Source organism: Macaca thibetana, chromosome 3 (assembly GCF_024542745.1).
Source record: "Macaca thibetana thibetana isolate TM-01 chromosome 3, ASM2454274v1, whole genome shotgun sequence".
Classification (NCBI taxonomy): domain Eukaryota; kingdom Metazoa; phylum Chordata; class Mammalia; order Primates; family Cercopithecidae; genus Macaca; species Macaca thibetana.
Genome location: NC_065580.1, coordinates 87864488 through 87889939, shown reverse-complemented (window position 1 = coordinate 87889939; position 25452 = coordinate 87864488). Strand labels below are relative to the sequence as shown.

At 34.4% G+C, this 25452-nt stretch overlaps 1 long non-coding RNA gene across 1 annotated transcript; it reads left to right on the top strand.

The window, feature by feature from the left end:
* Nucleotides 1-13: 13 nt before the first annotated feature.
* On the top strand, nucleotides 14-12623 carry LOC126950008 (uncharacterized). The gene is made up of 4 exons (XR_007724027.1): nucleotides 14-148; nucleotides 421-578; nucleotides 3163-3270; nucleotides 12384-12623. It is a non-coding gene; the product is annotated as an uncharacterized LOC126950008 (long non-coding RNA).
* Nucleotides 12624-25452: the final 12829 nt, after the last annotated feature.

Sequence of the window (25452 nt, the reverse complement as noted above, 5' to 3'; positions counted from 1 at the left end):
CCCGCCGGTAGCCATCTTCGTGCATAGGCAAACTCATTGTAGCTAGACTATACAAAGTATATCAAGATATGCCAAATATAGAGCTTAACTTCGCCTGTTTGAGAGACGGTGGTTCAGCTGACTTGTGGCTAAGAATTACAATTAACTGGTAGACAACCAATGGGACTATATATTTTCCTAGTTGGGGAGGCTTCAGAAGGCCAGATTTCAGTTGAGACTTGAAGGCTAGGCGTTTTCTTGACCTTTTTTGGGGTGGGGGGAAGTCTTTACAATAGACAGGAAAATAGATAATAAGGGGACTATTATGTGTTGTGTCATGGAGGACAATGTGGAAAAATATTGGGAGTAGTTAACAGTATTGAATGCTGTTGAGAAATTCAAATTAGAGGAGAACTGAAAATGTCATTCTTGTCTTCTCAGTGTGTAGTCATTGATAATTTTCGTGAATGCTGTGTTGGTGGGGTAATGGGCCTGCAAATAACATTGAAGTGGGTACAGGATTGCTGGAGATGATGAAATGGCATCCTCAAGCAGACAATTCTTCCAAGTTTAACTGTGGATGAGAGACACATCAGATGGTATGTAGGGGGAGTGAAGGGTTAAATGAGGGTTTTCTAGTTTTGTTTTGGTTTAGTTCTTTAATGGGTGATACTGAGCAGCTTAGAGGGGTGGAGATAAACTATGTAGGGAACCTGAGGGAACAGTTAAGGAGTGATAGATATTAAGATAGCGAAAGCAGGAGGGAATGAGTGCCAAAGCATAAATGGGAGATTAGGACTAATAGTTTAGATACTAACAGAAACAGCACTTCCAGTACTTTGCTGTTCAGAGTACTCCACAGCTTCTTATGAGAGTTATAAGAAATGCAGACTCTTTGGGTGTCCATATTAAATCAGACCCCGAAGTTCACAAGAACTCCCAGGTGATTCAAATGTACATAAAGTTGGAGGAGCAGTTCTCTACCATAGCTGGAGGAAAGAAGGATGGTGGGTGAAATGTAGTAGGCTACTAAATTTTGGATCAGAAAGATGAAGGAGATGGAACAAAGGGTATTCTAGCATGAGCTACAAAAGAACAACTGTGTTTTGTGGTTGATGATCTTTGTTTAATTTTAGAAGAGCATAAAGTAAAAGTGATCTGGGAAGTGACAACAGGGAAGTAGGTGGACATCCACTCTATATCCTGGATGTGTGATAAGAGAAAATAATTAGGCAGTATTTGGGAGAGCTTATAGGAAAGTGATAGCCTCAGTAAGCCAGCTTTCAGTTTAAGGAAAAAGATGGAGCAAATTCCCAAAGAAGACAGTGTACACTGGGAAAGTTTGATGTTTATGAATTAGCAATTGCAGAGGCAAAATCAACCATCTCTATTTTCCCTTCTCTTTCATTTCTTCATTTCTCTATGCTTACTCAAAACGTGTAAATGTAAAAGAGTAATTTCTTCCTAGCTAGGAACTTGAAGGGTGAAAATTTTATATCAAAACATAATATATTGATTCTGTAGCTTATAACTCCTCTTCATAAAAGAGATGTACTAAATGCAATGAACCAATCTTAATTTAGAGATTTAAAAATATCCTACCCTTTTTAAAGTTGTTGGCTATTAGGTACAGTCATTTTCCACCTTATTTTGACTTTCATACCCTTATTTTTTACGTTTAACTTTAGGGTTATTTTCATTATCCAGAAGTCATATGCTGTATTATGTTACACAGTCTTAGTTAAGTAACAGATATTTGCATAATTAAGATTAAAATTGAATATCAATAAAATTCCCAGAATTCATTTTGATAGTAACTGAACTTACCTTAACAGTTTTGCTAGTATGTGAATAAAACTTGTATAGTGTAATGCCATTTAAAAAAAATGAGCTGCCATGATCTAGAAACTTCCTGTACTGGCACTGTGGAACATGGTTCTCAAAATATGGTTTGTGGCCATCTGCTAAGATTTAAAAATTTTTTTGTGAGCAGTTTTTTTTTTTTTTTTTGTAGTTACATGATTTTTTTTCTCATAACAATTAATTTGGCTATAAGAGTCAGTGAACATTTGATTACCTTATCCAAAGAACATCCTTTTAATCAATTGGGTTGATCTTACTTTCTGAGGTTTCAGATGCAGCTGTATGTGTATGGGTTTCTTTCTCCTGAGAAATAGTATGAGAAAAATGTTTTAGGAATGCTATTATAAATATCAGCTGTTCTTGAATAAAGGAAAATAATCAAAATGAATGCTCAACCTATTCTATCACAGTTCATTTCACTAAGCAAGATTTTGGCCCCATATAATATACCAGACACTGTGGGTTATGGTAGCGATATCAGACATGTTCTTTCCTCTTAGAGCTTCCATTCTAACGAGAGAGACAAGAATTAATCAGATAGTTACACAAATGAATGTATAATTACAACTGGAACAAGTACTGTGAAATGAATACTCTGAGATTGTATAATAGGTGGATTTGACTTGGTAAGGGGAGGTTACTATGAGGGAGCTTGAACTGAGTTTTGAGGCATGGGTAGGCATTTTATAGGTGAGCTGGGGAGGAAGGGGTATTTCATGCAGACTGAACATGTATCACTTTTTAATCTCCTCTTCAATGCTGCAGCTCCTTACTTCAGGCCCTCAGAATTATCTATTTCACTCATACTCTGCTTTTACAGTTTACAGCATACATTGTAGCTATATGAAGTATTTTACAGAGGGTAGTCTATACTTCCTAAACTATGTACTGAGGCACCCCAGGAGCACCACAACAAACTTAGAGGGGCACTATCATGGAATATTTTAAATTTTCAAGGCCAACACAGTGACATCAGTTGGACACCATGCAAACCACTTTCTTGAGGTAGTTCAGAACTTCTACACATTAAATTGTACTTTATTCCTTTTGACAACATCATCATATCTTTGTGAGGCTGTGTTCTTGTAAATTGCTGTAATAAAACACAAGGACTATGGGAAAATTACTGTAGAACAGGAATGAGGGTAGTGGATTCCAAGTTTATTCCAAGATTTGAGAAGTTATAAAGTGCTCAACAGATGTGCACATCCCATTAAGAATGAAAAATGTTAATGTATATTACTTTTTAAATAGCTACTAAGTTGTTAGGATAGACAAACATAAGTTTGGATTTAACTGTTTAATAAATGGAACTGTTAGGTGTTTCTTTTAGCTTGCAACACCATGAAAAAATTACTGAGACACTACGAATGCTGTGAACTGAGAAAGTTTGGGACCTTTGGCATAACTAAATCCTGCATTTAACAGGTGAGAAACTTCAGGCCCAGAGAGATCAAGTGCCGTGCTAATCATAGCCTAGAATCTGGGTCTTGTGACTTCTACTCCAGTCTAAAATGTATAACTTATCTCACTTTGAACTGTTCTGATTCATTTATTAAAAATAATCAGTTTACACATTGCTTGCTTTTACTCTTAACACCAAAGAACAGACATAGACATCTAAATGCTTAATGTCTTCTTCAGTTGCTTGGATACAACAGTGTCATAGAAGCCACAGAGAAGTAATTAATAGATAATGCTAATCTTAATTCCGACAAAGAAACTACAATATAGGAATAATTTGTTATTAGTCAGAATTTTTTTAATTCACTTATGGATAATGCTTTGTTGTAAAAAACATTTAGGTTTTTAACATGTGAAAGTACATTATTAAAATGTTAACATGCAGTAAGTTTGGATTTCAATTTTTTTTCTTTCCGGCCCTTTAATTCTCACTAATTTAAAATTTGATTATGGGGAAAGTTATAAAAAAAGCTTTGTGTTTCACGTGCTAAGATTCATGTCTAATTTATTAAACATTTTATTAAAATATATATGTATAAATATCATTTTTACTAAAATCCATTTAACTTTGGAGATAAATATATTTGGAATCTATATAACAATACATACTTTCTGCATTTTAAATCACGATATAGAAGAAACTGAAATTAAGATAAAATACATTTATTTAACAGAAAATTATTAACTTGATAAGAATAGCTTAAGGAAAAATAACTTATTGTAAAACGCTGACCTAAAATATATAATTTAGATTTGCTAAACTTCAAAAGGCGATTATTCTTATTCATATTAAGAAACAAAATGTATTCTTTACTGAAAATGTTTAACAAATTTAATTAATACGTGGACAGTGGTTCTCAACATTTGTTGTGTATTGTAGTCACTTGAGAACTGTAAAAATTACTGATCCTTGGCTCCACCACAAAAATTTTTATTTAATTTATCTAGGTTGTGTCCTGGAATCGGGATTTTACGGGTGATAGAGGTATTGTGGCTATGTAACAGAAGATCCTTATTCTCAGGAAATACATGCTGCAGCATTCATATATATATATACATACACATACACACACACACATACACACAATTGTGAAAGGTATACAAACATTTGTGGTATTCTTTCAACTTTGCCATGTGTTGAAAAATTGCACAATAGAAAGAAAATATGTGCAAAAATAAATAGCCATGTACTTCCAAGTTAAAAAATTGAGAGAAAAAATATCTGAAGCCTGATAAGTGTTTCCATGGGAGGTCAGGACGGAGACATATTAGGCACCTAACTTTTACGTAAGATGAAGCTTTAGACCTTGCTCTAAATCTTGATATTACAGGAACCAGATGGAAGATAAATTTAAAAAGATTCAAAGTTTCTGCACTTCTCCAGTTTAAAAACAAAGTTAGAATCCCAAATCTCCATTGTACAGCCTCTGTGGACTGAAGAATATGTGTAGTTAGTTGTGCATTTCAAGAATTTAGCTGATTTATACTAACCACGAATTATTCATTTTGCTGTATTCACCAGTTATTTTACTAAGATGGTAATAGTTTCTAATGCCTTACTAATACCTTTTTGCTTGTTCTTATGCATCCACTTTCCTGTATATAATCGCTGACTTTTCTGAGACTTTCTAATGTATCAGTAGACAGGACTTATGTCTATAAGACTTACATGCTAAAATAATAGATTTTTTAAAAAAAACTTTTGGAACAAATGTTAACTTGTACTGCAAGTTAAATCTTTTCACATTAATACTATGCAAAACAGCTGCTATAAGTAATATTCTTAGGACTCTCCTCACTCAGATCCTATACCAAGCATCAGAAATACCTGCCATTACCTGATTGGTAAGTTGATGAAGGAGATCTGGTTACATAATTATTCAAGGGGATATAGCTGAGGGTGGAGTGTCCTGTAAAACAGAATGGTCTCCACCCTTCTCTCCTAAAGCAAGCTGTAGGAATTTTCCTTGTAAAACTTTAAACTTTAGTTGAGTGGTCTTCCTGTCTGAATGTAGATGGAGCTCCCATCTGCCTTCACAGAAGCAAGGGCTTCTGATGAAAATGAGTAGGAAGGATTCAATTTATTCCCAGATCTTGGACAAATCTCTTACATTCTTTTAATCCTGGCTTTTGGTTGAATTCATTCTGGTAATCTGAGTCTTTAAATAAAGAATTACATAAAGCAAATATGTTTCAGAGAAAAGCATGTGAATCGAATTATTATTTTGGGATACATTGGTATTTAAAGAAATACCAAGTAGATTATAATGTAAACAATCCCTATCTAAACTCTTCAGAAACTAGGGTTTTCAAATATTCATTACATATTTGTGTTGCATTTTTCCATATTATTATTTAAACACATTTTGTGAGTGGTCATATTTATGCCAGCTTTTTGTATAATTCTTTGAAGCAAATCTCCTCTATTAAAAGAAAGTCAACATACATCTGTATTAGTAAAAACACCAATCTGTATCCTGCTAGAGTGCTTTGATTGTATATGTAAAGCAAATGAATGATATAAAATGCAAACTTTGATTTTTTTTAGTTACTCTTGAACAGTTCAGACAAATGTTAATTTCAGTAAGAACTGCATTAACAAGATGATGAGAAAAATGGAGGTCAGTATAGGGTAATTCAATCCCCCAGACCACTTTGTTTTAATTAATATTTGCCTATTTTAGGATACAAAAAGGTTGACATTCTGATATAATTTTCTCAAATCTTTATAAACATGCCCTACATGAAATATTAATAAAAGAAATAGCCTCACATACAACAGTTTATGCTTAAAAAGTTTGTTCATACTGAAGGTATTAGCCAATTATGAAGTAGGTCGTGGTTTTAGGCACACACTCAGTCCTTCTAAAAGAAATGTCATTATCAGTCGAGCTAAAGGTGATTTTTTTCAATAATAATAAATAGTACTTAATAGCTGTAGCTTAATAGCCCTTTTCTTACCTTTTAGTATCTGCTCAACAAGATGAGGAAAATACATCAGTACACAAAGTGAAATACACTTCTCAAAACTGAGCACTTTATGTCATTACATCTTTAGGGTCGGGTCTCTAAGTGGCAATTTAAGTTTTATTTGGAAACTATACTGCTCAATAGATGACTAGAATAATAATGGTTAATTTGGTAATAAACAATAGCATTGAGCCAGTAATTTCTGAGTTCTATATTACTATATGTTATGCTCAGAAAAAATAGATGGTAAATATCTGTCACCATGAAATTAACACTTAATTTTTCATATTTTTTCTGCACATCCTTTTAATTAATAGTCAAAAAATAAGAAAACAAAAACAGAAAAGGAGTGTCAAATGTTGTTATTTTCCAATTAGCTCTTACTAGAGTCATGTACACCTCATTATTTTACCTAAAGAATAATGAAAAGCAATATCTTTGACATTGAAATATATGTCCAACATAAGTCTGTTTAAAAAGCAAGTGTTTAAAAAAGAATGTACACACACACACAAACATATATATATATATAAAATAATATATATAATTATGTATATATAAAGTCATTATAAAGGTGCCTTCAGCTTCTGTAGTTTACAACTTATGGTCTTTGGTAATTTCTTTTTGTTTGTTTTTGTTTTGTTTTGTTTTTTGAGATGTAATCTCAGTCTATCACTCAGGCTGGAGTGCAGTGGCACAATCTCGGCTCACTGCAACCTCCGCCTCCCGGGTTCAAGTGATTCTCCAGCCTCAGTCTTCCGAGTAGCTGGGACTACAGGCACACGCCACCACACCCAGCTAATTTTTGTAATTTTAGTAGAGACGGAGTTTCACCGTATTGGTCAGGCTGATCCCGAACTCCTGACCTCAGGTGATCCACCTGCCTCAGCCCCACAAAGCGCAGGGACTACAGGCGTGAACCACCATGCCCAGCCTGGTCATTTCTTATAGGATACTAAATATATGGGATTACTGAGATAGGGATGTATTTTTTAAGTTCTACTCTCTAGCCCACTTACCAAATAATACTGCTGACTTTAATGTGAAAGATCCTTCAACAAAAAAGAATATGCTATCACAATTTTTAATTATTTTTGTTTCTAATTTGAATGAATTTAGAAGTTAAACTGAACTTATTATTTTAGTTTCCTATGTAAAAAGCAAAGGAAAAAGCCTTATTGTGCGATCTGTCTCTCTAATATACCCCTCAACATTTTTATGTGTGTATATTATATATAGAGGTGTTTGTGCGTGTACACACAGAGATAGAGTGCATAATGACTTTCAGGAGTGAAAACAGTCTTTTACAAAAGATGGGTTCCAATGACAAATAAAAATGTTCAGAAAAAATCTCAGGATCAATTGTTTTCTCTAGCAAGCACCCCAAACTTCTCTCGAGGTTAATCACAGCCTTCACTGCTTTCTATGCTGAACACAATAGTTGTCTTTGATTTAAAAATATGTCAACTCTTACAAAGTTAATGTTCTGTATCTGATTAATATGTGGAGATAAATAATCTGTGAAACTGATGTAATCTAACCTACACAAGACTCAGAAACTTCTTTATTTGATCCTTAAAAACCACATACATTGTTTATTTTATATATATATATATATATATTTTTTTTTTTTTTTTTTTTTTTTTTGAGGCGGAGTCTCACTTTGTTGCCCAGGCTGGAGTGCAATGGCGCCATCTCGGCTCACTGCAAGCTCCGCCTCCCAGGTTCACGCCATTCTCCTGCCTCAGCCTCCAAGTAGCTGGGACTACCGGCGCGCACCACCACGCCTGGCTAATTTTTTGTATTTTTAGTAGAGACAGGGTTTCACCATGTTAGCCAGGATGGTCTCGATCTCCTGACCTCGTGATCCGCCCGCCTCAGCCTCCCAAAGTGCTGGGATTACAGGCGTGAGCCACCGCGCCTGGCCTATTATATAGTTTTTTTTATATGCTCTTAGCACAAAACTACTAGATCCTCTTGATCTAACAACTTTTGGACAATAATTATTTCCTTGTTTAAAGAACACAATCAAATCTCTTCTAACTATAATAATGATATCTACCTTTTATTTATATGAATTTAATCACCTCTTTAATTTTAACACAGTATTGTTGCTTAAGTCTAATCAGAAGTGTTAGGTAGTAATTTATATTTTTCTCTTATGGTATATGTTAGGAATTTTTGTACTTAGGTCAATGTATGTGCATTTTAAAATATGTTCCCCAAATTACTTTAAAGTGCATTTGAAATGAAAGTGATGATTTAATTGAATATTAATGAGATATTACTGAGGCATTTTTTCATTTTGTCCAAATATTTTATTTGCACAGTTCCTGTTTTTAATTTTAATATTAAAGTACAAATCTGGGAATATTTGCTTCAGAGAGCTTTCATTCTACTTTTCTTTTATGTGTAATTAGAATTCAAGAGGATTTAACATCCGAAATCTTCCCTTTTTTAATGTTTTTCTGTATATAGTCAACAGAAAACAAAATAAAGATAAGGTGCAAATATTGCCGTATTGGTAGGTTTTACCCCAAAGAAGAAAAAAACACTAATGCAGTCTCTAATAATGTCCTTTCCCCCATTTTAATAAGAAGGTTTGTGTTGTTCTGACATTAAATGGATTAAGCAGCAAGCCTGCTGAGAAAAATACTCAAAGGTATTAAACCCTAGCAGTGTTGGTTTAACTGTAATTACTGTAAAATAAGATTAAGTCTGAGTTTGGAAGAAGAACTAGGTTTGACATAAGACTAAAAGGTAACGATGTTCACAGATGCCTGAATTAATGCTTCAGTGAAAAATATAATTAGCACAAGATTTGAAAATATGTCTCCTTTGGCAAATGTCTTCAGAGAGTAATCAGTGCTGTAGACTGATGTAGTGGAAAGAGCACTGGGCAAGTGGCCAAAATCTTTGAATTCAAGTTTGTTGCTCTAGCACTCACAAGTTCTGTGACCTTGGATAAGAAATTTGTAAAACCTTTGAATCTCAGTATGGTGGATATGGCCAACTGGCAACCATTTGCACTTTTTCATACTGTGTATTTCTATACTACAGCAGCTGGAAAGCTAAAAACTGCATTCTCCCAGATTCCTGTGCCATTAAACTTCTAAATGTAAATAAGTTTCATCCAATTAGATGCACTTGTTGAAATTCGGAGGCAAAAGTCAAGTGGAGGTCATCTTCCTGCTGCGTCCATTGTTTTCTGCTAATAAGTGAGATGTGAAAACATGATTTTTCTGTGATGGGTTCCAGCATCCGAGTTCTAGGGTCTGAGAGGCTGTAGGGGTGTGAGCAGTAGTGGCTCCCTGATCTCTTAATTATAGCTACAGTGGTATGATTTTGAAGTCAATAAATTTTGTAGTGACTTCTGGAGTCCCCACTTTTCTGATTGAAGCAAAGGTCATTTTTCTCTAATAAGTCAGTTCTACAGTGTTCTGGAAACATTTCTGAATTCCCAGCCTAGAGCCTTTCTCTCTAGTCTTTTCAAAGATTTAGTAAGCATGTTATTCCCTGTTTTAAATCCCTGTTTACTTAAAATACCTGAAACTTACTCTGTTTCCTGTACTAAAACCTAACTGACACACGTTCGAATTTCATTCATACCTTACGAAGTCTTTGAGAGGATTAAACCATATTAAGCATATTTAATATTGCTTCCTCTTTTGAAAGATAGGTATTCATGATATGAAAAGCCACCATCAAAATTGTCTCATGGCATTCTCTTGTCATTAATTTTGCTCAGCTAATATAGTCTAAACACAGTTTGTGAAGTATTAGTTCTCCTGGGCAAATAATGCAGAAGAAACAATTGCATATTCAGTTGGTATCTAGATTTTATAAATCTCCAGTTCCAAGAATGTCTGTGAGTTTTATGATACCTTTCCTATAAATGAATAGTTTTCACTTCAATTTACATTTTACTAGTATTTTTACTTTTTTTGCAGTGGTCATAATTAGAAGCACTATGGCTAATTCTGTAAGTGGAAGTGGAGTGACACAATGCCATGTCTGGCAAGATTTGAGCAGATTTGGAAAAATGTTGCTCTGTCCTTTGATCTTATACTTTCTAAAGGAATAAAATAATTCTCCTCCCCCTTTTCAATGAATTCCTTTTTAGAAATATGTGTTGTTGTATCTATGGAGTCAAGAGACTTTTTCACCTTTAAACTAGCCCACATATTCAGCCCCTATTAAGGCACCAGTGTGCTTCATATCAGTTATTTCCTGACTTGATTCGTTGCCCTCCTGTTTCAGCCTGGCTTTTGGATCTTGTCTCCATTTCTGTCTATGGCTTCTTCTTTGGCTTTTTGATTTGTAATCAGTCTTTTATTCTGCTTCTCCTAAAAGGGCTCATTCCACTGATATTTTTTTCCTTGAGACTTTCTTAGGGGGGTGTGTGTGTGTGTGTGTGTGTGTGTGTGTGTCTGTGTGTCTGTGTCTCCTAAGAAAGTTCCCTAAAATATTTATGTGTATATATACTTTAGTTTTCATCCCTCAGGACTTAAATTCACTTGAACCTTGACTACGAAAACACCCTTCAGTTTTTCCTCAACAGGTGAACTCAGAAAACAGGAGAATTACACTAAGTACTCATTACTTTGCTAGATAATTTTATATATTGGACAGAATAAACTACATCAAAGTTTCCAGTGCTCTGTGCATGAAAGCTTATTCATTTACTTCCACATGTATAAAATTACATCATATGATGGAATAAAGTTTTCATCTGTCATTTGTTTTTATTTATTTTTGAGACAGGGTCTTGCTCTGTCACCTGGGTTAGAGTGCAGTGGCACAGCTACAGCTCACTGTGGTCCATGAGCTCTGTCACTGAGAAAACTTGGAAGTGACCAAATAAATAATATAAAATAATATGAAAGTAATTTTTAAGATGTTTAACCTCAACAGTACAATATTGAAGTATATAAATTCAAGTTAACTATATAAATTTAGTTCGGTTCAATGCACATTGGTTAAGCACTTAAGATTTCACCAGCCTATTCTTCAATTACATGAGAAACATGGCTTATTGATTAAATGTCATAAACAATACAAGATATAAGTTATTGTGAAGAACATATGGCACCAACAAGTACTTCACAAGATGGATCTTATAGAATGGGTACAATTTAAGTAAGTGATGAGTAGGTTTTATAATTAAACATGATAAAGTGAGAAGTATGAGTCTGACATTGAGGAAATGAAGAAAATTAGTCTGATTGAAGTGGAAGGTATGTGTTAGGGAATGGGGAAAATACAACTAGATAAGCAAAGTTAGGTTAGTTGATGGGGTATCTTAGGATTGATACTTAAAATTGATTTGATGAACAAGGAGAAATTATGGGTTCTTGAGAAGGAAACTTGTGTGTATTTAGAAAAGCGTTTTCAGAACAGTTTGTGGGTAGTATTTAAGATGGGATGGGGAAATTGGAGGTAAATCTAAAAATCAGGAACTATTTCATTAAGGTTAGAATTAATAAAGAAATGATAGGTGGAGAATGCGCAACATAGTGAGACTCTATCTCTATGAAAAATAAATAGCTGGGTTTGGTGGTGCATTCCTGTAGTCCAAGCTACTTGGGAAACTAAGGTGGAAGGATCACTTTATTTTGTGTTTTCCGCTGACCATATACAGAAAAACATTTAAAAATGATTTGGTTTTCTGTTCTTGTGATAGTTTGCTGAGAATGATGGTTTCCATGGTCTCACTCATAGGTGGGAATTGAACAATGAGAACACTTGGACACAGGAAGGGGAACATCACACACCGGGGCCTGTTGTGGGGTTGGGTGAGAGGGGAGGGATAGCATTAGGAGATATACCTAATGTAAATGACAAGTTAATGGGTGCAGCACACCAACATGGCACATGTATACATATGTAACAAACCTGCATGTTGTGCACATGTACCTTAGAACATAAAGTATAATCTAAAAAAAAAGGATTTGGGATGTCAAATCCTCTTGAATTTTAATTACACATAAAACAAAAGTAGAATGAAAGCTCTATGAAGAAAACATTCTTAGATATGTACATTAATATTAAAAATATGAACTATGCAAATAAAATATATTTTTTCTTTTTTTCCCTTCTTTTCCCAGTGTTGTGAACTACATGTCATGGGATAACCAAAATTAAACCTGAAATCTCAGAAGAAACAAATTGTTTGAAGAAATTGGATGTGATTTTTTACAATTTTTCATTCAACTAAAACTTTGTGAACTGTTTCGTGGTTTTGGTCTTCTCTAAATTTTAATCTTTGGCATTTACTTCCAAAGTATCCCCCACTAAACTTCATAACATTTATTGTATCTCTTCGTCATTAAACTTTGATGAATTTACAGAGTGTCTTTTAATATTATGTTCTTGAGAAAGCTAAGTTCCCAAAAAATCCCACCACCTCAGGAACAGAATTTTCTAAAATTGTTGTACCTACCTAACTTACCTATTTTTGTCTAGAGTCAACTTGTCCTCAAAACAAAATTAATATTGTATTCCCCTTTGGACAAGGACACATTAAACATTTAGTGCAGCATGCACATTTTTCAGGGATGTAGAATCATAAACAGTTATTTATATACACTTCTTATGACATAGAGTGACTTCTACAATGTGCTGTGCTATTTAAAGGTATATGTTCACCACTACATATTGTACCTGTGAAAACATTATAGGTTAGCTTTGATAATTTAAAATATTTTTGCTACAGCCAGTAGCTCTATTAATGATGATATGAAACTCTTGACATCTTTGTTATTGTGATTACATTGTATTTTTTCATATCAATTATGTGATATAGTAACCAACATATTAGTCATAATAATAATTTGGTAAGGAGTTCACACAGTTATTGGATGGAGTGCTGTGTCCATCCCTAGGTGTTTGTTATTGTAGTGATACTTATAAGAAGCACATCTTGGTGTACCTACATTAGCGCAAATTTCACTTGTCAGGAAAATGTGGATAAAGTGGTCCTTTTGATTCATTAGCCCTATACAAAGTATTTTGAAAACAATATTTTAACAGACTTGTATCCTCTTTCCATATCTCATATAAACTGTAATTATTTTTGTTTCCCCCAAATGAATGAAAGCCATCTTTACCATTCAATCCTTTAAAAAAATAATAAGAATTAGTATTTATCGAATACAGGTCCTGTGCACTTTACATACTTTCTTTAATTTAGTCTTACAACAATGCTATGTAAAAAAGTACTTTTTTAAAAACTGAAAATTTACGTAGCATAACATTTATCACTTTAGTGTTCAGTTCAGTGGTTTTCAGTATATTCACAAGATTATGAAGCTATCAGTACTAATTCCAGAATATTTTCATCATCCCAAAAAGCTGCTCCATATTCATTAGCAGTCACTACCCATTCCTCCTTCTGCCAGCTATTAGAAAATGTTGATCTATTTTCTGCTTCTATGGATTTGTATATTCTGGAAATTTCATATAAATAGGCTCATACAAGGCTGGATGGGGTGGCTCATGCCTGTAATCCCAGCACTTTGGGAGGCCAAGGTGGGCAGATCACTTGAGGTCAGGAAGAAACCCTGCCTCTACTAAAAATACAAACATTAGCAGGGCATGGTGGCGGGCACCTGTAATCCCAGCTACTCGGGAAGCTGAAGCAGGGGAATCGCTTGAACCTGGGAGGCAGAGGTTGCAGTGAGCCAAGATTGCACCACTGCACTCCAGCCTGGGTGACAAAGGGAGACTCCATCTCAAAAAAAAGGCAGGGGTGGGAGGCTTACACAATATATGGTCTTTTTGATTAGCTTCATTCACTTACCATAATGTTTTTGGTTCATCTATGTTATAGCATTTTTAATGCCTGAATAATATTTCATTGTGCAGATATACCACATTTGTCTATTCCTTTCATCAGTTAATGGGCAATTGGGTTGTTTCTATTTGGGGCTATTTTGAATAATGCTGCTATGAATATTTGTATACAAGTTTTTATGAGAACATATGTTTTCATTTCTCTTAAGTGTATATCTAGAAAAATTACTGTATTATATGATAACTATATGTTTAACTTTTTGAACTGCCGCACTGTTTTCCAAGTGGCTGTACCTTTTTATGTTCCCATCAGCAACATATGAAAGTCCAAATTTTTCTACATCTTTGCCAGCATTTGTTATTGTTGTTCTTTTTATTGTAGCCACCTTAGTGGGGATAAAGTGATATTTCATTCTGGTTTTGATTTCCATAATATGAGCATGTTTTCCTGTGTTTATTGGACATTTTTTATTGTCTTAGCTCATTTTTAAATTCGGTTATTTTATTGTTGAGTTGTAGGAGTTATTTATATATTCTGGATACTAGACTCTTAGATACAGGATTTGAAAATATTTTCTCCCATTGTGTGGGTTTTTTTTTAATACTCGAGAGTGTAATTCTTTATATCGACAGTGTTCTTTGATGCACAAAAGTTTTTATTTTGATAAAGTCCAATTTATGTAATTTCTGTAATTGCTTATGCTTTTTATCACTGCTTGTACTTTTATCATTGTTTGTCCAATTTGTCTAATTTTTTAAAATCATCGCTTGTTCTTTCACCAATTTTATGTCCTATTTAAGAGACCATTGTCAAATCTGAGTTTATAAAAATTTATCTCTATACTGTCTTTTAAGAGTTTTGTCAAAGTTCTTGTTATTACATTTAGATATTTCATCCACTTTGTGTTAATTTTTGTAAATTTTGTGAGGTAAGGGTACAACTTCATTATTTTTCATCTGGATATCCAGTTGTCCCAGCACTTTTGCTGAAAAGACTGTTGTTTCTCCCATTGAATTACGTTGGTACCCCTCTCCAACATTAATCATTGCCATCTTCTTCTTGAACAGACTGTCATGGGTTTTCTCATACCTCTTCCAAGTATTTTTTTTTTTTTTTTTTTAATTATTATGACTTTTCTGAAATCTCATTTCTTACACAAATATTCTTTTACCAAGCAAGCAAGTTAGAAAATATCATCTTATTCATAGCCCCATATAATAGTTTCCCCTCTATATATGTGTCAGTTGGTCAAACATTTGAAGAGTTAAAGTCAAACTTCTAGAAAACAATGTAAAATGTATACATAAAAATCTAAAAGCTATCCATATTTTGTGGAGCATTTATGTAATATTACTTAAATGATATTTATGTATACAGAAAATGGCCATATCAAAGATATGTTATATTGAGGTTTTCTGTCCTATAAAGATGCTCAACATCAAAGGCAGATAAAGCTTGAATACTATTCACTATACAAACACTTACTGAATACCCTGCCATATGTTCCAGGCAATGCACTATCATCACTGGTGCTAGAGAAACATAACATAGCTCCTCTCCCCAAGAGATTTATCTGGGAATGGAGAAAGATCAGTAAACAAATGATTACATTCAAGCCCTGTGGTAAGGGCATAAATGTTATAGGAGAACAGGGAGGCACATTCACTAATTTTGCCTCAGTGAATTACTTAGAAGGTGACACTCATTTGAATAGGTTATGAAAATAAAATAATTATCCTAAGAAGACAAGAGGGACAAATGAATTTCCAGCCTACAGGATGACAAAGACTATGGACTTGGTTATTGAGGCCACTGGTAATTGTAGAGGATTTTTAAGTACTAGGTGATCCTGTGCTTACCATAGTGTAAATGTTATTGCAATGACCTGCTTCCAACCATGAACCATTAAAAGAAGTACATACTGATAAAAACTTGGACCCTAGAGACAGACAAAATCAATTCAAATTTGGTCTTCCCAACTAAATTATTACGTAATTTTAAGCAGGTTATATAATTTCTCTAAACCTCAGTTTCCTTATCTGTAAATCTCACAGATTTGTTGGGAGAATTAAATGGGATGCGATTTTTAAGGTAAAATCTGTAGCACAATTCCTAGAGCATACTATATGCTCAGTAAAAGATAAAAACATCTTTGAGGCAGACTGCTTTGTCTTTCCAGTGTGAAATCCAATGAATTGTCCTCCAGTCATTATTTTGGAATGACGTAATGAGGTTAAGGGGTCAGTCCAGTAGCATTAAGAAATACAGATCTAGAGCTTAAGAGCGATTCTGAGTGTGGTAGCTGTTGTCCATAATCAGGATATCATCTAAATGGGAAATGAAGCTCTCACAGTTGTAGAGATTGAACACATAGCAAATAATAAAAGAAAAATATTGTTGAAGAGGGAATATTGAACAGAAAGCAACTTTTAATGGAGCAGTCTTTCATGGGTTTTTTGATGCACATACCTTTGTAAAAAATATTAAAACTATACTATTCCCAAGGAAAATATACATATATTTTACATGTTTATATGTAGTGTTAAGGGTTCATGGACACCATAAACTCATCCTAAGAATCTCTGATTTAAGAAATGAGAAAATAATGAATTAAAAAAAAAAAAAAAAAAAAAAAAAACGAGCCTTGGAAGGAGAAGGAAAAAAAGTCTATACTGCAACATATATAAACTTAGGTTATTTCTGTGGTGAATGTTTAAGAACCTAGGATCATTGCTGGTGATGTGGAATAGGAAATCAAGGACAATAATTGTTCATAGTTTGGATGGAGATTCTTATTTATCCATAAATCTGAGTTCAAACTAATTATCTGGCAGCCTTACATCAGGCAAGGAAAATCCTCTTGCAGTATTGACAATTTTATGGTCAAATATTTCATGGATTTCCTCCAAGTATACCAGTCAAATACTGGGAGTAGACATTAGACAAAGCATATTGTTATTCATATTGTCTTTCAAATACATGTTTCTCATCACCATTGAAATGGCAATTCCAAAGAATACTCAGGGAATGATTTTTTTTCTAATTCTCAGAAGTTTGTAAGAAAATCCTATAATTAGTTATAGCATTATATATAGTGGTAGAAAAATCTTCCTGAAATGTACAAATTTCTTTCTTTCTGATTTAAAAATGTTTTCTATATTTTATAACCTCAATGTTTTTGCTTCTTTTTAAAAGACATACAAAGAAAGGATATAGAGCTTTAGAGTTATATTTCTATCTAGTTCCTATTGATGCAGTAAGGTTATTCTTATTGACTTATTGGATTATTCTTATCTCTTTGAGCCAGAATGCTTTGGAATTAACCAGTTCAATCTTTTAAGAGAAGTACCAAATTACTCATCTTACTTTAACTAATAGTAAAGTCATCATGGGGACTAAAGGTGAATCTGATATTTGTTCTACACTTTATAAACATCTAAAACTAATTAGTCTAGGGAGATTAATTGGGGTGAGGAATAGGCTAGAGGCAGGTTTGTGTGTGTGTTCTTGTATATTTCAATAATTGTACAATCACCTATTATGAACCTATTGTGTCCTGGGAAATATGTTAGATATTAAAAAAACAAAGACGAATTAGATACTTCCCTTTTCTACAAAAACTCAATCTAGTTGAGGAGTCAGCATACAGATAATTGCAATGCAGAGGATAAAGGGTTTAGCTTCCTTGGAGTTTGGGGGATTGGATGATGTCTTGGAAATGTCAAAGAAAAAGTGACACCTGAGAGAAAATTTGAAAGATGAAATGTAAATATACCTGAAAAATATGAATGGGGAAGATAATTCAGGTAAAGGGAATAGCATTTTCAAAGGCGTGATGGCATAATTCCACATGGTATGTTCTTTGAATGACAAGTATTGTTATGGTATAAAAAGTGGAAGAGAAGATAAATGGGTGCCAAGTATGCTGCCTTTCATGAACAAATTCCTGTGAGTGTGTAGGTAGCCACTTGAAAGCCATGGTTGAATCATGAGATTTCTGAAGCTATATCCTTATTCCATGTGAAAGCTTGGTTGTGATTAATTTGTGGTATCTGTCTTTAGCTTGTGGTTGAGAAGAAGCAGAAATTATTTTTTATCATCTTTATTGTAGGGGATTCATTGGCAGATGAAAATGAAAAAATAGGCTGGAAGCAAACTGTGGGAAGACATCTTAGTGTCTGTGAGGTCCATGGATTTTCATTGAGTAGTTTTCAATGAGTGTTTTGTTATACAAACGATATTTGGTAAAATAACTCATAAAAATGTGGAAATGAAGGGGAAAAGGTAAAACCAGTAGGGAGGTTATTATAATACAAAAATAAAGGCCTGAACTAAAGGAGTACAGATGAAGAAGGAGAGAATAGGATTGATTTGACAAGTATTTTGTGGGTAAAATAAATAGTCTTTGATACTCAACTGATATGGAAGGTAAAGTTTTCTAAGATACCTCCCATGTTTCCTTGTCAATGATTGGGCAGATAATGATGCCATTAAGAGAGAGGGAATTCAGAAGTATATGTATATATATGGGGGAGTGAGTTCGGTTTTGGACATACTGAGTACAAATTGTCTGCTGAACCTGACAATAAAGGTATCCAAGAGGTATTTAGAAAATGACTCTAAAGGCTAAGGAGAGAAAGAAAAGCCAGAGATATACTTGGAGTGATCAACATATCACTGGTAATTAATTGTAATTTGCACAGCAGATGCACTAAAGAGGCCAACGGGTCATCCAGACAAGTATTTACCTCATGAGAGTCAACTGTGCGCATCTCTTCCCAACATTGTGATTGGTTATGTCATGTTGATAACCTGAAATTGGACATAGTATGTACATTTACACCCCTGAAGTCTCAGGTACTACAAACTAAACCTTCCCATCTCTCATTCTCCAGCACTGTTAAGCATTTACCAACTAGTCTAATATGGAAAACAGGTGAACATGGAACTGGTTTGTTTGACTCAGGGATGAGAGATACCCAGGTCCTGATCACTTGTCTTTAACTTTCCTTAGGGAGTACTAATTTGGGAGTCATTGTTCTAAACAAAGTGAAGTATAACTGTCCTGTTTTCTCTTTTACCCTTGTGAACGAGGAAACTCAGGGTTAAAGTCTATGTCTTCTTATATATTTCTGTGTCGTAGGATCTTTTAATAAAGATTTTCTCCTTTTACTTTTGTATATCATTAGCCCATCTGTGCTTACAGTGCAAACTGCCTCAAATCTGTTAAGTTGATTACATGTACATTAATAACTCAGCCTCTCAATTTGATGAAAATAGACTTTCCTTTACCATTTACCCAACAATTTAAGGCTTTCCCCAGTCCTCTGCTGCAGCTTTCCATTAAGTACATGCTCAGCAGGAACTAGGGAATGATGTAGGGCAAACAAACCTCTCTACATCTTTAATAGTCACAGGTGGATTCTGGCATCAGAAATGAAAATATAATGGATGTAATAAATGAAATAGATGATAATAATAAATAGATCAAATAAATGAGAATATAACATATAATTTAAATGCAAAATTATTTGTAGATTCTGAATTTGTGGAATAAATTTATGGATTCTGAATTTGTGGAATAAAATGAATATCTAGGGAATTGTGTGCCTTTTAAAAAAATACATTATGAGAAAAATATTTGCACATTCCAGTTTATACCCAAAACCAACAGATGACACATATAATCCAAAGCTAATGAAACTGATGACAGATACATCTATTTAAGACTATGGATTGTGGCTCCCAGACAGCTGGAGAATGCTTTACTGGAACAGTTGCTAAATACAGTACTGTATTTAGCATATTATATGTCCCATATTGACATTACAACAATTGGCAAAACTATGTACATCATGAAGCATGAGCTAAGAAAACTAACCATGGTAATTTCCCAAAGCTAGATTTGTAAAGGGCACGTAAGTGATGTTTGATAAAATAAATACTAACCTGCAAAGTCAACTGTGTGACAATAAACCTTGGAACTTTCCAATTCTCTTTAAATTGATATATACATTCGCAACAGGCACTGATCTGTAAAGTGAAAAAAAAAAAGAATATAAAAAGTTAATCTCTTCAGCCTTAAGAATATTCAACTCTACAATTTTTTGTTAAAAACCAAACATTTGCTAGACACCATATTAAGGTTCAAGGTTTATAAGGGAAACAATACATCAAGATAATATATATACCTTCCATGAGAAGAAGAATAAAAAAGCAAGAATGCCAGAATTTAATTTAGCATTATTATTCATTCTATACCTATTGTGATGCTCTTAGGACATATCTAAAGACCAGTGGTCTCTCTCTTACCTTTAACTCTTCTCTCTAAATGCTGTGGTTATTCAAGCCTTTGTTAAAGGACAGGTGCTAAATTCTGCCTATTTTAGGAAGTAGTAGACTAGTCCAGGTGTGCTTGAAGCACCATTTATTATTTCCTGGCTTTCTGCTTCTGGGATATGGCAAACACTAAAATATTGTCAACCAATCAAAATTCAAGGACTAAAATTCATGACCCTCAAGTATCCCAAATTAGATTTATCATGATTCTTGATTCATCATACATTTCATCATTGGTTCATGAGACTCACTGGAAGTTCTTCCTCAGGTGAAACCCTACAGTCCCCAGCAAATTAGGGAGACTGATCACCCTGAGTCATATCCTCAAATCCTTCATTTTTAAAAATTTAAGCTTAGAGGCCAGGTGCGGTCGCTCACGCCTGTAATTCCAGCACTTGGGAGGCCGAGATGGGGGATCACCTGAGGTTGGGAGTTCAAGACCAGCCTGACCAACAGGAGAAACCCCATCTCTACTAAAAATACAAAATTAGCCAGGCATGCTGGCGTATGCCTGTAATTTCAGCTACTCAGGAGGCTGACTCAGAAGACTCACTTGAACCCAGGAGGCAGAGGTTGTGGTGAGCCCAGGTCACGCCATTGCACTCCAGCCTGGGCAACAAGAGCAAAACTCTGTCTCAAAAAAAAAAAAAATTATGCTTAGAGTCTATAGCTTAATTTCATCCCTAATATTACCATTTCATCCCTAATATTACTGGGTTCTCAATACATGTCACATTCTCTTCTTTTCTTTGTCTTTTTTGTTTCCTTATTCTGGAGAATCAGATCTTGCTATATTGTCCAGGCAAGTCTCAAACTCCTGGGCTCCAGCTATCTTCCTACCTCTCCCTCCCTAAGAGCTAATACAGGCATGAGGCACCACACCTGGCACATGTCACATTCTCTTCTAACACTTCAGGTAGATACTATTGTTAACCCCACTTTACTAAATAAAGAAACTGAGCACTGAGATTCTAAGTAACTAGCCACAGGTTTCACAGTTAGGGTAGATTCCAGAGTCCACATTTTAAAGCACTTTGACTGGGGCCTGGAAACAAATAAAACATCAGTGTATTCATTAATGTGTCTGCTTGTTTTCACTGGCAAAACAAACGTGTATGTTGTGGCTGGCATTGTTAGATTGAAATAGAGTAGTATATTTCTAATGTTAACAGAGTTTTAGTGTAGCTATCATTTTAAATAATATGACCATGTTTAAACTGTCATTAATTGAATAATGTAGCCCATTGCAAAATTGTAATAAATAGTATGATTTTTTCAGCTACCTTATAGAGCAAAGAAGTAGAAGCTTATTGGAAACATGTATTCTAGGCTTTAAGATTAATGCTTATAATTTTTGGATTGGGGCTTTAGAAGAAAGTATAATATTTTCATGATATTAGGACTAGTTCTAATTTTATAGCTTGCATCTCGTTTGCCTTTGCCCTGCTAAAGATCATTATCTTTTTTTTCTTTAAATGTACTTACATCTATGTTGAGACCATTTGTCATCCTGTACTTCTTCCTGTGATGGTTTATTTAATGCCCCTCTGTTTCAGTAGACTGTATGCTCCTCAGGGAAAGGATCCTATTTGTTGTGCTCAGCATTTTATTATCAGTGCCTGACACAGGGTCTGGTATATAGTGGGCACCCAATAAATATTTGTTAAATAAAATAATGCCTGAGGAACTGAATTAATGGACAAACATATAGAAGTTTTAAAAGCATTGAGTCAGAAGTGAAAACATATAGCTGCCAGGAATTTAAAAAACAGAATTTAAAGTTTTAGAAGTATAAGTTAATGCAATAAAATGATTTGGAATGTAAAATTAATGTTATTTTATTATTGCAGTTAACATTTATTGGGTACTTACTATGTGACAAATTCTGCGTTAAATGCATTTAAAAAATTTTAATCCTAATAAAAATAATCTATGAAGCAGCTGCTATTATTGGCCACAATTTTAGGTATGAGGAAATGAGCCTTTGAGAGATTAAGCAACTTTATTATGATCTCACTGCCAACAAGTAGTGGAACTGAGATAGTAATGCTAATACCACGTGCTTCTACAGAACTCTGTACTTCCCTCATTATACTCCTCAAACTTCTTCGTAATTGTTTGTCCAGTATCTGTCTTCCCCACTCTATGAAGGCACAGTCTGGGTCTATTAGATTTAACATTTTATTCTCAGAACCAAACAAAATACCTGGTATCCAATGGTAGTAGCTCAAGAATATTTGTCAAACAATATTTGCCAAATGAAGACAGAGAATAAATAAGCTTATGAAACAACAGGACTTAAAAATTATGTAGAAAAATGAAAGATTGCTAACATTCTTCAAGGGTTACAACATAGATGCCTATTCCCTGAGATGATTACCCACAGTTGGCTTTTAAAGAGACTGCAGCTAGAAAGCACACAGAATGATACATGTCTTTGGCACAGAAGCCAGCCTCTCCAAGTGCAGCAGCCAAGGGCTCTATCTTGTTGGAAGCTGTGCTGCATGAAGGGAAGTAACTCTTTGGCAAAATCTAGAAATGACAACTAGAGATTTTGAATTAATACTTCATAAGAGTGAGGATGACATTGGCACGAGGACATTATTAAATAAACTGTCACTGCAGTGGGACGTTTCTCTCCACCTTCTTTATTCTCCGTGGAACTGCTCTCAACCCAAATAAGAACGAACAAAAGACATAGTGCAGCTGCTATAGGCTGTACCGATACCACCCTTTTGTAACAGAGCACAGCCTTGGGCACATGATGCTTAATTTAGAGAGAATTCAAGTTAGAAGCAGATGAAAACTAACAGTTATATCAGATGGAACTGCTTAATATATTCAGGAACACTTAATATACTCAATCAAGTGAAAGTTGGCACTGCAAGTTTTTTGTACAGATCACTTATGAGTAGGTTTATCTGGAGGAAGACAAACCAGGGCATGATGGTGAGTGGATGGATGGATGGATGGATGGGTGGGTGAATGGATGCAGGTAATGACAACAGATATAGAAATGAAGGCATTTACCAAGAAAACAAAGAATAAATAATACAGTTGAATACTCCTTTCTTCAGATCATTTTAAAGTAGGAGTAAAGATGACTATATGTTTGACATATAAAAAAAGAGAAATTTCTAGTGTTAGTTTTTTAAAATGGTATATTGGAGAGGAGCACAATTTAGTCAGTATGACCATGACTTTGGCTTTAGACATAAGTTAGCATATGGCAAAGATCTAAGAGAATGGTGGAGTTATAAGATTAGAATGTTCATAAGTGATCAGGAATAAAGACCAAGATTTGGGGATCATTAACATTGACATGGTCATTGAAGCCATCAGCATAGATAAATTTGCCAGGAGAAGAGAGCAATAAGACCAGTAAGCTTTAGAAATACCCACAGAAAAGAGACAAGAGGATAAGTTATAATTAGAGGAGTGGTCAGTGTTGGTTGGAAAGTTTGTTGTTCAGGATGATAAAAGCCAAATTATGGAAGAGTTTCAAGAAGGGCATTAGTTAAACTTATGTAATATGACCAAGGAATCAAAAGGGAGAATATTAAGAAAAGACATTTGAATTCATCTAAAAGGAAAGTCCCTGACATGCAGAATATTGGCATATGGAAAGCAGCCAAAAAGCAGATTAAACAGTGAGAAAGTTAAAGGAGGTGGTAAGCATACACCACTTATTTTAAGGACTTTGGGTATAAAAGGAAGGAAAGAAGTATAATGGTGGGAAATGTTAGGGGCATTAGGTTAACAAAATAAAAGGATATTGATATAATAAAGAAGAATCTAATCTTCTTGAGTTCTAACCTACTCCCTCATAGTAAATTAGTAGCCGTGGGAGGCTCAGAAACTCTGTGAGGGCACTAGAGTATTGTTCCCTGCATTGTAGTTGTGATGCCTCACAAAGCATAGAGGCTGTTAATCATAGCTTTAGGAAAACCACTTCCTGTCACCTTGGAGAGACTCTCTAGGAAATAAAGATACCATTATATGAGACAGAAGTGGCAGTGTCTGCTTTTCTAGAAGGAATACATATTTAAAGATAACTGTCAAATCAGTTTGCAGAAAGTTAATCTGCTCTTATCAGATTTTAAGACACTGGGCCATTCCTGTTCATCTTTATGTCTCGATTTCTTCATTTGAAAAATGAGTTTAGAGTTTATGTTAGTCTATTCTATGTTGCTATAAAGGAGTACCTGAGGCTAATGTATAAAGAAAAGAGGATTATTTTCCTTATAGTTCTACCTACTGTATTAGAAGCATGGCACCAGCATCTGCATCTGGTACAGGCCTCAGATTACCTCCACTCATTGTGGAAGGTGAAGGGGAGCCTGAGCTCAAGAAATCACATGGTGAGAGAGGAAACAAGAGAAGAAGGGAGGTACCATGCTCTTTTTAACAAGCAACTCTCCAAGAACTAAGAAGTGAGAACTAAGAACTAAGAACTCTCTAAGAACTAAGAAAGTGAGAATTTATTCACCCCTGAGGGACGGCATTAATCTATTCATGACCCAAACACCTCCTACCAGGCCCCACCTCCCAACACCACCACACTGGAGATCAAATTTCAACAAGAGATTTTGGGGAGACAAACAAACCATATCCAAACTACAGCAGAATTGATAACCCATAAGGAAACTTTTAGCTTTCAAAATCTGTGTTCTCTGATTCATTCCTTCTCAGACGGTACTACCTGTAAAGAAAGAAAGGGTAACTGTAATATAAAATGCAATTATACAATTAAGAATGAACAAAGGCAACTTCTTTCTTCTTTTTATCTTCTTTTTTCTCTCCATTTTCCTTCATTTTTTTTACCCTTTAGTTTAAAACTAATGCATCTTGAAAACTTTTTCATGGATCTTATGAATTATGAATGCTAATACTTCATGGATCTTATGAATGCTAAAGGTGTGAAAATTTCTACAAAATAGTCATTGACTTTTTCTATACTTTACCTATTATGTAGCTCCCAGGATCCTTGTAAATAGTATTATTATTAGAAATAGCATAAGAAAAGTAGTAATAAGACCTAT